This window comes from Misgurnus anguillicaudatus, chromosome 22, assembly GCF_027580225.2.
Source record: "Misgurnus anguillicaudatus chromosome 22, ASM2758022v2, whole genome shotgun sequence".
NCBI lineage: Eukaryota > Metazoa > Chordata > Actinopteri > Cypriniformes > Cobitidae > Misgurnus > Misgurnus anguillicaudatus.
Window position 1 is genome coordinate 31834556 of NC_073358.2, and position 12007 is coordinate 31846562.

Sequence of the window (12007 nt, forward strand, 5' to 3'; positions counted from 1 at the left end):
AGTAGTAGTTGATACGCTTTAGTAGGGATGCACGATATATCGGCCGACATATCGTTATCAGCCGATAACTGGTTATTTTTAATATTTTGGTTTGTTGAACCACTTCACTTGCTCTTGCTGGCCATGTGGAGTTTTGATTGGTGCTTTCTGTGACATAGCACGAAAATGACACGTGTTGCAGGCTTAAGAGTATGCTAGTCTAGCGCAAAGACAAGATGTCCGCGGTCTGGGAGTCTTTCATTGTGAAAATAATATGAATATTTATTGGCCTATATATATATATCGGTTATCGCCCCCCAAATATAAAGAATTATCGGTTATCGGTATCGGCCAAAATTTCCATATCGGTGCATCCCTACGCTTTAGCAATTACAATGTCAAGGTGAAATAATCAACAATTATGATTTATGTCATAATCGTGCAGCCCTAGTTGCTGCTGTCGTTTTTGCAAACATAACGTTTCTGTCCTGTTTCTTGCTTCCTCACATTTAAATCTTTTAGGTTTTATCAAACCATAGACAATTAGACAGAATTTATGGGGTAATAAAACTTAACTCTTCTTTAAAATTACTCTGAAATGCTCAAAGATTATCCTGAAGGAGTCTTTTTAGAATAGACATTGTAAAAAAACCTGTAAATAATATTTATTCTCACTTATTTATATTTAACAAATACGTATGTCTTTCACTTTTCTCTGTCAAACAAAACACAGACCTACCAAATACTTTAATGCATGACAGACTCATTTGCAGCTTTTGTGCAGGATTGCATTTATCATTTCTTACATTCAAAAATCCTAAATAGATTTTTTCCAAGATTTACAACAAGACTTATTAGTGGTGCTTGCATTTTTCTTCTTCTTTTTGTTACATCGGCATGAAACCTCGCCGTGTAAATCGTCCCGCATGGTTTGTCGTAGACCCATGAATGAGGACTCAACTCGACTCAACTATTGAGGAGAGGTGTGCTATGACTTTTATAAGCGCTCCTGTGCAGGATTTCCGAAATGGTTGCGAAAAAACACCCGAAAAATCCCATAGACTGTCATTATAAAATGCCCGATGGATATCTTTGCACCACTGTGCCATAAAAACATGAGGATGGGCTCATTTTACTCATCAGGTATCCAGTCAGCCTCTCAGGATCCTTACAGAGGTATTAATCTATGCCCCTAGCAACTACTATTGAGCACCTTAGCAACACAAATTCAAACAGTTATATCTTAAAATCTGAATGTCATAGTGACATGGGGCGGGTTTACACAGTCATGCTTGCAAGTGGCCTATGGAGTATCATCCCTGACCACTCCCTAGCAACCAACCAAATATAGTACCCTAGCATTGAATTAAACAAAGCCTTAGAGCAGTGGTTCTCAACGTTATTCCTGGAGGCCCGCTGCTCTGCACATTTTGTATGTCTCCCTTATTTAACACACCTGATTCAAATCATGAGCTCATTAGTAGAGATCTTCATGAACTGAACGGAAGCTGGCAGATAGGAGAGATGCAAAATGTGCAGAGCAGTGGGCCTCCAGGAACGGAGTTGAGAACCACTGCCTTAGAGACGCAGGGTTTTGATCATTTCACTTGTGGCTTGGGATATAATCACTGGTGGGTGCGAATTCACTCACTTTTTTAGAAACTGATAAAAAAGCCTATATCTCTGCATCAGAACATCGTAGAGACATGGGGGTTGGTTTATATTATTCATGCTGACAAGCAGCCTTTGAGAGTATCATCATGGGCCACTGCCATACAACTCCCTAGCAACCAAACAGATGTACCCTAGCAACAGATTAAAAATGCCTATATTTCTGCATCACAACATCTTAGAGATTGGTTCACTTGTGGCTTGAAGTATAATCACTGGTGGGTGCCAATTCACTTCCTAGCAACCAAACAGAGGTACCATACCAACCTATTAAAAAGCCTATATCTCTGCATCAGAACTAGGGATGCACCGATATGGACATTTTGGCCAATACCGATAACTCTTTATATTTGGGGGCCAATAACCGATATATATATAGGCAGATAAATATTCATATTATTTTCACAATGAAAAACTCCCAGACCGCGGACATCTTGTCTTTGCGCTAGACTAGCATACTCTTCTTAAGCCCGCAACATGTGTCATCTTTGTGCTATGTCACAGAAAGCACCAATCAAAACTCAACATGGTCAGCAATGAGCAAGTGAAGTGGTTCAACAAACTAAAATAATCCATCATTTATCGGCTTTCATTTATCAGCCTAATTTTGCTATCAGACCGATAACCAATAATATTAAAAATTGTGCATACCTAATCAGAACATTGTAGAGGCATGGGGGTTGGATCGGTTCACTTGTGGCTTGGAGTATAATCACTGGTAGATGTTGCCATGGCAAGCACCACTTTACATTTTCTTCTAGTTTCAAATCTAGTTTTAGTTATTTTACTATTACACGTTTACTAAAATGAAAAATAGACTATCAAAATAAACCACAGTTGAACCATAAAAAAACATCAAATCATAATAAATGCAATCATTTAATTTTTTAAACCACAGTGCAGTTTGTAAATCTCTTGTGTATATTGTATATTGTATTTTGTGTATGTAAGCAACCAAGTAACCCTTTTAAGTTCTTTAATTAACTTGGTCATCTGAATATATTCTGATTCTGACATCTTATGTTTTTTTTTTTTTTTTGGGTGTTTTCCCTAGCTTGGGTTATTATCTGCAGTGGTTTAGCACTGGGTGATGATGCATTGGGTGATGATGATGATGATGATGATGGCCCTAGACAAGACTGTGTGTGTGTGTGTGTGTGTGTTGCTGTGCATGTGGCCTTTGCCTGGATCAGGCATGTCTCTGATTCTGCCTTGCTGTTGAACATAGACGGTGAACAGAGTAATTAGCCTATTGGTCAGTGTGTGTGTAACGGAGAATGACAGATTGAGTGCTATAGAAAAGCAATATAATATGTTCACATGTTCTCTCTCTCTCTCTCTCTCTGTCTCTCTCTCTTTCCCTGAAGCTGCATGTTTTACATGGGCTAAAGCCCATTTTACATGGTATCTGTCTCTCATACAGGAGTGTAGGCTTCCACACATAAGCCAGTCATGCATGTGTGTGTGTGTGTGTGTGTGTGTGCGGAAGCAGAAGTGTGAGTGATTGTGGCAGCAGCAGTCTTATTATCCCTCTGTCCTCCTTTCATTCAATACTTGATCTCTCCCTCCCTCTCTCAATGTCCACTGTGTGTATTTTGTAATTCAGATAGAGGGGTTGTAGTATCAATAAAGCAGTAATGGAAAAATATGACAAACAGATTTTTAACCACAAAACCACTCATACTAAACTATAACGCCACAATTTTCTTTAAATTCCTGGTATTTTTCATGGTATTGCAATTTACGTTAGTGTGCTCCTTATATTGCTCAGTGGTAAAGCATTGTGTTAGCAATTCAAAAAGTCAAAGGATCCAACGTTGTAATACATTGTCGTATTGGATAAGCATCTGCTAAATGCATAAATGTTTTTTTGCTGAATAAATAAGCTTTCTATTCATGTATGGTTGGTTTGTTATGATAGGACAGTATTTGGCTGAGATACAACTATTTGAGTGCAAAAAATATATATTTTTGAACATTTGTACAGTTGTACCCATACAATGTAATGTTGGCAATTGCTACAAAAATACACATGCAACTTATGACTGGTTTTGTGATACAGTGTACAGTAACAAATCCAGGGTACTTGGATAAAGTAGGGTGCTTAATTCTAATGCTACGTACACACCAAACGCGGGGCATCACGTTACTCGCGGGATTTAACTTCGTTTAATGCAAATTTTTTGCTTGAGTTGAATATTTTTAACTTGGGCGAAGATGCGTTTAAGGCGAATATTGCGTATTTTCGCTGCAAATGCAACGCCCATATCGTGTCATTCGCATCGCCCCACGCGAGGACGCATCTGATAGCGTCTTTGCATTGACTTTGTATGTAATCTACTCGCGCAAATTACTGAACTCACGTCTGGTGTGAACCCACAGTAAGGATATTAGAAATCTAAAATTTACAATGAGCATGCAGACTTTAAAGCAAACAAGGCATCTGCTAAATATTACAAAATACAGAAATTCATGTCATTTTGTAACAATTCAACTTGTTGCACTCATAATATAATTTGTAATGTGTTGAATTATAGTAGACACAATGTTAAAGAGAAACAGTTTCACTTCAATAATGGGATCTCATTGTATGTGTACCTAAATCATATTCCATACATTCATCATTTCTCATGCAGGTCCAGATGAAGAAAGCTGTTTTTCCAAGAGGTTTATAGTTTCGAAAGTCTTTGTTTGGGGTTGTATGTGTGAGGATCCTTTCATAGACCGTCCCTGGATCAATAATTATATGTCTGCAGAATCGATCCAGAAATCCTGGATGGAGGAACCACTGTTAGACCCTCCAGTATTAGACAATCTCTCTCTCTCTCTTTCTCTTTCTCTCTCTCTATCTCTCTTTTCCCCCACACCCCTCACTTCATAAATTAGATAGAAAGCATTGGTTTTTCAGCCCCCAAGTGCCCCCCCAACACTCATACACAACATACACGCTCACACACACATATTTCTAATCGTCATTACCAGTACACTCCACTTACACTAGCGTATGGCCTCAATTGGAGACACTGGCTACGAGTGCCAGACAGCCTATCCGAATGGGTTTATATGTTTGTGTGTGTTCACATGCATATGTGTATGCGCTCTTGTGCCCCCACCTGCTGCCAATTCACTCAGCCAAAGAGTATGCGAGTGAGACAGACGCAGAAAAAAAAGAGGGTCTGTTCCCCTGGCTGGGTCACAGGGTCTTGTGGAAGGACAGCCGTCCTCTCTCATTCATATTCATTCACCCTGTTTCTCGTCCCCGTCAGCTGCCACCTCTCCTGCAACACCCCCAACAACAACCAGCCACCCACCACCCCCACCCCGAGCTTCTCTTTGAGCCCACTGAGAGGCTCTCCTTTCCAGCCACGCTTGCCTTTTGTTGCCTCCCGGTCCTCCCCTCCCCTGGTTCTTCTTACCGAGCGGCAGACGGCTTGTTGTGTTTGGGACCCAGCTGAACAAACACACACTGGGCCCGGGCATGATGAGGGGGGTTGAGGACACACCTGACACCTCCATGGCTTCCTTGAAACATTTGCCTTTACATTTCCCCTACACACTTTTAACAGCATCCTCTTGTGCTGGGATGTGTCAAGATCATGTTGTTTGAGGACATATTTGACTTGGACTTTGGTGGAAAGTTTGCCAAATTAGGTTTAAAGGCACATTACACCTGGTATTTAGATGTGTTTTGTTCGATCGGATCAAACGTGGATGAGAGAGATGCATGTTCGTTCACACCTGGTGATTTAACCCATCTCTTTTGTCTGAGGGGATGGTGTGTGGTCCAGCCCCTTTGCTTTTGTTTAAACTCGAGCAGGAGAAATGAGGGGTTTAAATTGACACACATCAGTGTACCGCAGCTGTTTTGTTATTAAACATGCTGAACAATGTTTTGTACATGTATATGTAAGAGCATTCTCAGATATTTCAGAGCCATTGATGAAATAAGATTGTGCAACTTTTACACAGTCGCAAAGTAAATCAAAAAAGAAATAGGCGGAAAGCAGCTTTTATATACAGATCAACAGAAATGTGTGCAAACTGGAATAAGGCAGAGATCGGTGAGCACTTGCTGAAACTGAGATCGATCGTCAGATTCATAAAACAGTTTGCGTCATGCGCAAGTTCAGATCAGACAATTAAAGCATGCGTGAGGTTTCTTCAGAGAAAATTAGCAGAGGATATTTTCCAGGCATTTTCCATAATCTGCTAGCCTGGGAAAACCCAGACAACTTCCGGCAAATTTAAATTTGCTCTGCAAGTAGTCTGGCAAAGAGGGCATTCAAGCCCATTACTAATGCAGAGAAATCGCAGCACCAATCAGGAACGTTAGGCTGGACTTTACACAATGACGACAGCGCAGCAACGATGAAGCAGATTTTGTACATTACAAAGATGGATGCCGTAGTGGAACATCACTCGTTGGAATCAGCTATCGTGTCTGTTTTTAAGCGATTTAAACTTTTCCTTTCCGTTAAAACCCGAGCAAAGAACAGCGTTCATATCTAAAAAATATTTTATAGATGTCTTACTGACTGGATCCGGTAAAAGTCTGATATAGCTTTGCATACGTCATCTCTTTCATCGCTGTGATTGGTTTTAGGTCTATATGATTGGACACAGAGGCATTTAAGAGATGTCCGTTGGTGACGCCCCTTTGAAAATGATTTGTCTTTGAAGCTTTGCCAGACCATAACTTAGTTACTACTGAGAATGGCTGGGGTTTAACCAGGCTAATTGCGTGCAAAAATGACTAATTATACGGATTGGCTGTACACATGAAGATGCAAGGGTGTCAGTTTCAGATTTGTCCACTCTGGGATCCGGTTTCAAAAAATAGCGTATTCAGGCTCCCAAATGCCGGATCCTGGAGGAAATGCTGATTCAATAATTTTTTTATGTATACAGCTAAACAAAGTCAAAACTGATGGAAAAACATTGGGCTCGGTCTAGAGTTGGCGGTCTTTAGTGGCTGTTCAAACATATTCGACCACATGCACCACAAAAGCAATCCCATCTAATGTTTTTGACTACCTCTAAATCCTAAATGGTCGAAAGTGGACGAGTTCAAACCATTCCACACCGTGTTTACACCTGTGTTTATCGTTGACCACTTGTGATCCTTAAAACACATAAGAGTCACATTGATATCGTCTGTGGATGATATAATATTCAATTGCATACTGTACTTACATCTTTCTGACAAATGTAAACATTTATGTGTACAATATAGAGTTGATTTACACCAGTGTTTAAGCCATTGCCTGAACTACTGTAATTTTAGGCTTAGACAAGCAGCCTGCTGTCCGGTCAGAAGATTTTCTTGAAATAACTTTGCTTTTGTATAAATATAAAATGGCAGATTGTGCCAAAAAGTGAAACTTTTGTTTCATCTGTGTATAGAGTATTGTTCCAGCAGTCTGCTGTGACATCCTAGTGGGTTTTTAGCAAACTTGAGACTTTGTTATCAGAAAGCAGTGGTTTTTTAACGAGCACCACTCAGTGTTTTTCTCATGGTAGAATTATGAACACAGATGTTATAAAGTAAAAGAGATGTCTGTAGATCATTAGCTGTTACCTTTATCATTCGCTTGAGGATTCTACATGCCTGCCCTTGTACTGATCTTCATAAGACGCCTACTGTTATTGCGAACAGCAACAGCGCTGATTTTTCTCCACTTGTTAAGTATCTTCCTGATGATGGACAGATGGAGGACCAAGACTTTAAAAATCCTTTTATTTCCTATTTCAGGGTTTTCCGCTTCAACAGCCCTTGCTTTGAGTTTTTTCTGAAATCTTTTGTGATCAGAACACATAGCACATCAATTCCCAACAGACTTTTCAAGAATTTTTAATTAACGTTAACATACTTTTTCATTAAATTACCAATTAATACTAATTCAGTACAAGTTAAAGGGCACCTATGGTCCGATTCACATTTTTACATTTATTTTGGTGTGTAGGTGTGTATTAGTACATGTTAACGATATGCAAAAGGAACATACCTCAAAGTAAATGTATCGTCTCCAACGTAAATCTCCTTTCTTGGACTACAACAAACACACAGATTGTTAGCATTGCATTGTGACCGGATCTTTTAAACATGGTAAAGAGTAGGGATGTCCTGATCCGATCACGTGATCGGAAATCGGCCCCGATCACGTGGTTTCAGACTCGATCGGAATCAGACGTTACCTCCCGATCAGGACTCGGATACATATGCAGGGTTTAAAATCCGGCGTCAATGTCTCGTTCTACTCTGCGCCAGTGTACGCGCTGCGCTGGTGCGTGTGAACTGACGAGAAGAGAATAGGCTTGTTCGACTTCATGCGGCGCCACCAGAACCGTCAGCTGGATGACGTCAAAGTTTCGCGAGAGCGATTTAAAAGCAAACTCCTCCGTGTGATTTCGCGGATCACTCTCGCGGTAGTTTGACATCACCGGGCTGTCGATTGTTGAGGCGCCGCATGAAGTTGAACAAGCCTATTGACGTGTTTTCATTCATAGACTTCACACTCGTGCGTGCAGGGAACCCACGACAAAACCGGGTTTTTACCACTCATTTAAACAACGCGTTGATCGTTTTTGTCATCATGTGCTCATCATGACGCAGCTCCGTGTCTCACTCAGAACCTCAAGAACGCGCATTCGCGCAGGATCATTTGACATTACTGTAGAGATGAGAGAGAGAGAGGGGTAAGAATGATGCCCACGTCGAAAAAACTTAGAAGTCTAGAAACAAAGTGTCACTCATTTCATTACAATATGATAACTAGATAACTGGATACAAATTATTGTATAGTTTAATAAAATAATGTATTTTGAGTATACAAGTTAATTATGACCTAACTATATCTCTATGGCTATTTTATAAGACATGTTGCTGAATCAGTATGTTGTTTTTCTTGTTAATTGAGTCTTTTTGGGTAGCCTATTTTATGCCTAGAATTAGTCAAGGAGGTTGAGTCTTATAACTTCCTTCAAAGTTTGATCAATTATGCATAATGACATGTGCAACAAATGCATATAGGGTGTCAGACTCATAGATTTGCATAATTTAAAGTTCAGGTTTTAAAGTTTGGGTCAACATGTGGCACAGCTTTAAAATTGAAACTTATAAAATCCTATCAGAGGTACAAAATGTCATTGAAACACACCAGTGGCTTTGCTGTCATCAGGATTAAACATGTTACCCCTCAAACCCTCCCTCCCAACAGAGCCTCCCCACAAAACAAATCCCAATTTAACCCCCTGTGCATACATACTATATATATTCTCATTATTTTTGAACACATCTATAGTTATGCGCTGGCACAGAGTTAGACCCTTTTGACTCCACACAAAAACAGCAATGCGTGCGGCATGACATAAGGAACATCCTGGATCTGTTTTTTCGCTCTTCTTTATTCTTTTTTTATGTATTATAGAAGTATCGTATCGGGACTCTGTATCGGCAGATACTCAAAATCACATTACTCGGACTCGAGGGCAAAAAAACCTGATCGGGACATCCCTAGTAAAGAGTGTCACATTTCTGGCTGACGTCAGAGGTATTCAGGCCAATCACAACGTACAAATTAGCTGGCCAATTAGGGACATAGCTCTTTTCAAATCGATGAGTTTTGTACAAAATTCATACGTTTCAGGAAGGTAGTGAAATCTGGAGCTACAAAAGATGTACGGTATGTGGAAAATAATGTGTTTTTTGAACCATAAACTATGCAAACACATTGTATTTTACTAAATACACAAAATAACGGTTTTTAGCAATAAAATAGGTGCACTATAGGTCGTCAGTCATTTTGTAGTGTTGCCCATATTCTAAGTGAACAACTCATTCCCTACATTCGTTCAGTACTTTTTACCCACAATGCACTCTGATTTTGAATGTATTTTCCAATGTACACTCTCCAACGAATGTTTATGATGAATTTCTGCGACAGTACTGTCTGGTGCACGATATTTACTTCACTTACTCATAGCTTACTCATTTTAGTTCACTTCTTCCCCATATAGTGGACTATTAGCATTATGGGCAATTGTGATTGAATAAATAATTGAGCGAATTCGGACATAGCTTTTGTTGTATAGTCTTTTTTTGTAATTTTTAGTTTTTTCAGCTACAACACAAGAACTTTACAAAACATAATTTATAGCCAATGCTATATATTGTATGTATTAAATAATGGGCATCTTTTAGTCACTGCAGGTTTTTTACCTCAAATGGTCATTTACTATTTTTAGCATTCCAAGACTTGGTGTTGCTGTCAGTCTGTGAAAAGACTATGTTAATTGACCCGTTGCATATTAACTAGTGTTAACTAATAGGTTCAGCTCAAAGGGGCCTGCATTTATAAGCTTATTGTCAAAATGTGGACACGCACAATTTCTGTTCCTAATGTTTTGAAAGACATTTTGTATAATAACTATTAGTTATTTATTGATAACTAATAAAAACTACTTATATTTGTACAGTTAGTACTGAACCATTTACACCAACTATGTGTAAATTTGTCCGTGTCTGATCTGTCACTCTTTGTTATTTAGGATTGTTAGCATGAATGCAGTTTCATCAGGTGAGTGCGCATTGCCTCGGTAACACGCCTGTCCCGAAGTTAACTTCTGGTCTGTGCTTGTTAATATATCTGGCTAGTGACTAAACTGACCTCTGGAACAAATACCTTGTGAAAAAAAAATCAGTTTCCAAAAGATCAGGGAGACAGCCTGTGTGAATTTGGCAGTCAGGCAGGAATTTAAGGATCTGTAGCTAACATTGCATACATTAATTTTACACATGCAGTAACATTAGCTCAGTGTAGTAGTTAAGATGCTTTAACTATGATTAAGCAACTTAAAAAAATACTTAAATTGGTAACCACAAAACATTTTTTTGCCTCAAGTAAAATTTTAAGTTGAAAAATATATATATATTTTTAGGTGTTACCAACTGAAATAATTTAAGTTGATCCAAGCAAAATAAATAACCAGTAAATTACCTACCATACTTTCCAGACTATAAGCTGCACCAGGGTATAAGCCGCATAATTCAAAAATGTGTCATTAAGACGAAATAACATATATAAGTCACAGTAGACTATACGTCGCGTTTATTAGAAAATCATTTCACAAAATCCAAGCCAAAGAACAGACATTTAAGTTATTCAACTAAACAATAGCAGGCTGAATAGATGTCTGTACGTTAAAGTAATATTATCAGTTATTTAAAGGATAAACCATGGCATACAGAACTTACCTGGAAGGTTTAATAAGCTAAATTAACCGAATAAGCCAACTAGCGTGAAGTTCGCATACTCTTCATTCCACATTACTCAATCCATTGAATTACATAAATACAGAAGCAGCATATGGCGGACTCTCGCGGCTGTAGATGATAATGTTGTCTCTAGCCTCATAAATGTCAAAATTAATTCATACTGACTTACAAGGCGCACCTGACTATAAGACACACTACCAGCCAAGTTATGAAAAAAACGCGGCTTATAGACCAAAAAATACGGTAGTTCGAAATCATAGCTTTTTACAGTGCTCTTGTTATTGATTCTTTGTGGAAGTCTACCGGAAGGTAAATTTGAGCCACAAAAGCCGTTTGTTTATGTTGTGCCACCGAAACCGTCTTTAACTGTTCTGAAATACAGTCTACACAGAAACACACTTACGTATAACACTTTTAACAACATAACATCCTTCTGCTCCCAGATCATGGTGCCGTATTTGTAACTGACCTTGTGCCGTGTATTGCAGAAGTAGTGGTAGTGTAGAAGGCCGTTTGGTGTCATTTTTCCCAGTGGTAAAAGCCAGCAAGCAAACAATCTGATTTAGGGGACTATACCTCTTTCCCATAAACTCCAGTCCTATAGAGGTTTTAGACAAAGAGCTCACACCACAACATAAAATACAACCTTGAGCTGAGTGTCCTCAAAGCAACAGAGACAAACAAGGTAAGTAGGAGAGCAGGAGCACAGTGAGAATGAAACATGAAAACAGTAAAAGAAAAAAAAAACGATGAGACTGATATCCGTGAAAACAGAGCACAACAAACACTCATTTTATTTTCAACTATATCCATACCAGGACATAAAAAATCTAGACACATATATGGGTCAGATATGACTGGAGCATGTTGATTATAAATATGAAGATTCTATAATTGCTTGTAGTTGTTTTAACCTGTAAAACAATCTGTAATTGAAGATGTTTATCTTCAATTAGTATATATTTTGCAGTGAAATGAATTTTGTAATGTAATGACCATGTTTGTTAAGTACCGATGAGCAAATAAGGGAGACACTAACACAGAGTCACCTTTGTGTGGTCATTAAATATTACACGAGTAAGA

The 12007-nt window shown here is 38.8% G+C and overlaps 1 long non-coding RNA gene across 1 annotated transcript in view; it reads right to left on the reverse strand.

Moving 5' to 3' along the window:
* The window catches only part of LOC141358956 (uncharacterized), a 115813-nt gene extending 104138 nt beyond the window's left edge, over positions 1–11675 (reverse strand). Inside the window, exon 1 of the long non-coding RNA XR_012365524.1 lies at positions 11394–11675. This is a non-coding gene — a long non-coding RNA (uncharacterized lncRNA). The remainder of the gene's footprint in view (positions 1–11393) is intronic.
* Between the last annotated feature and the right edge of the window lie 332 nt (positions 11676–12007).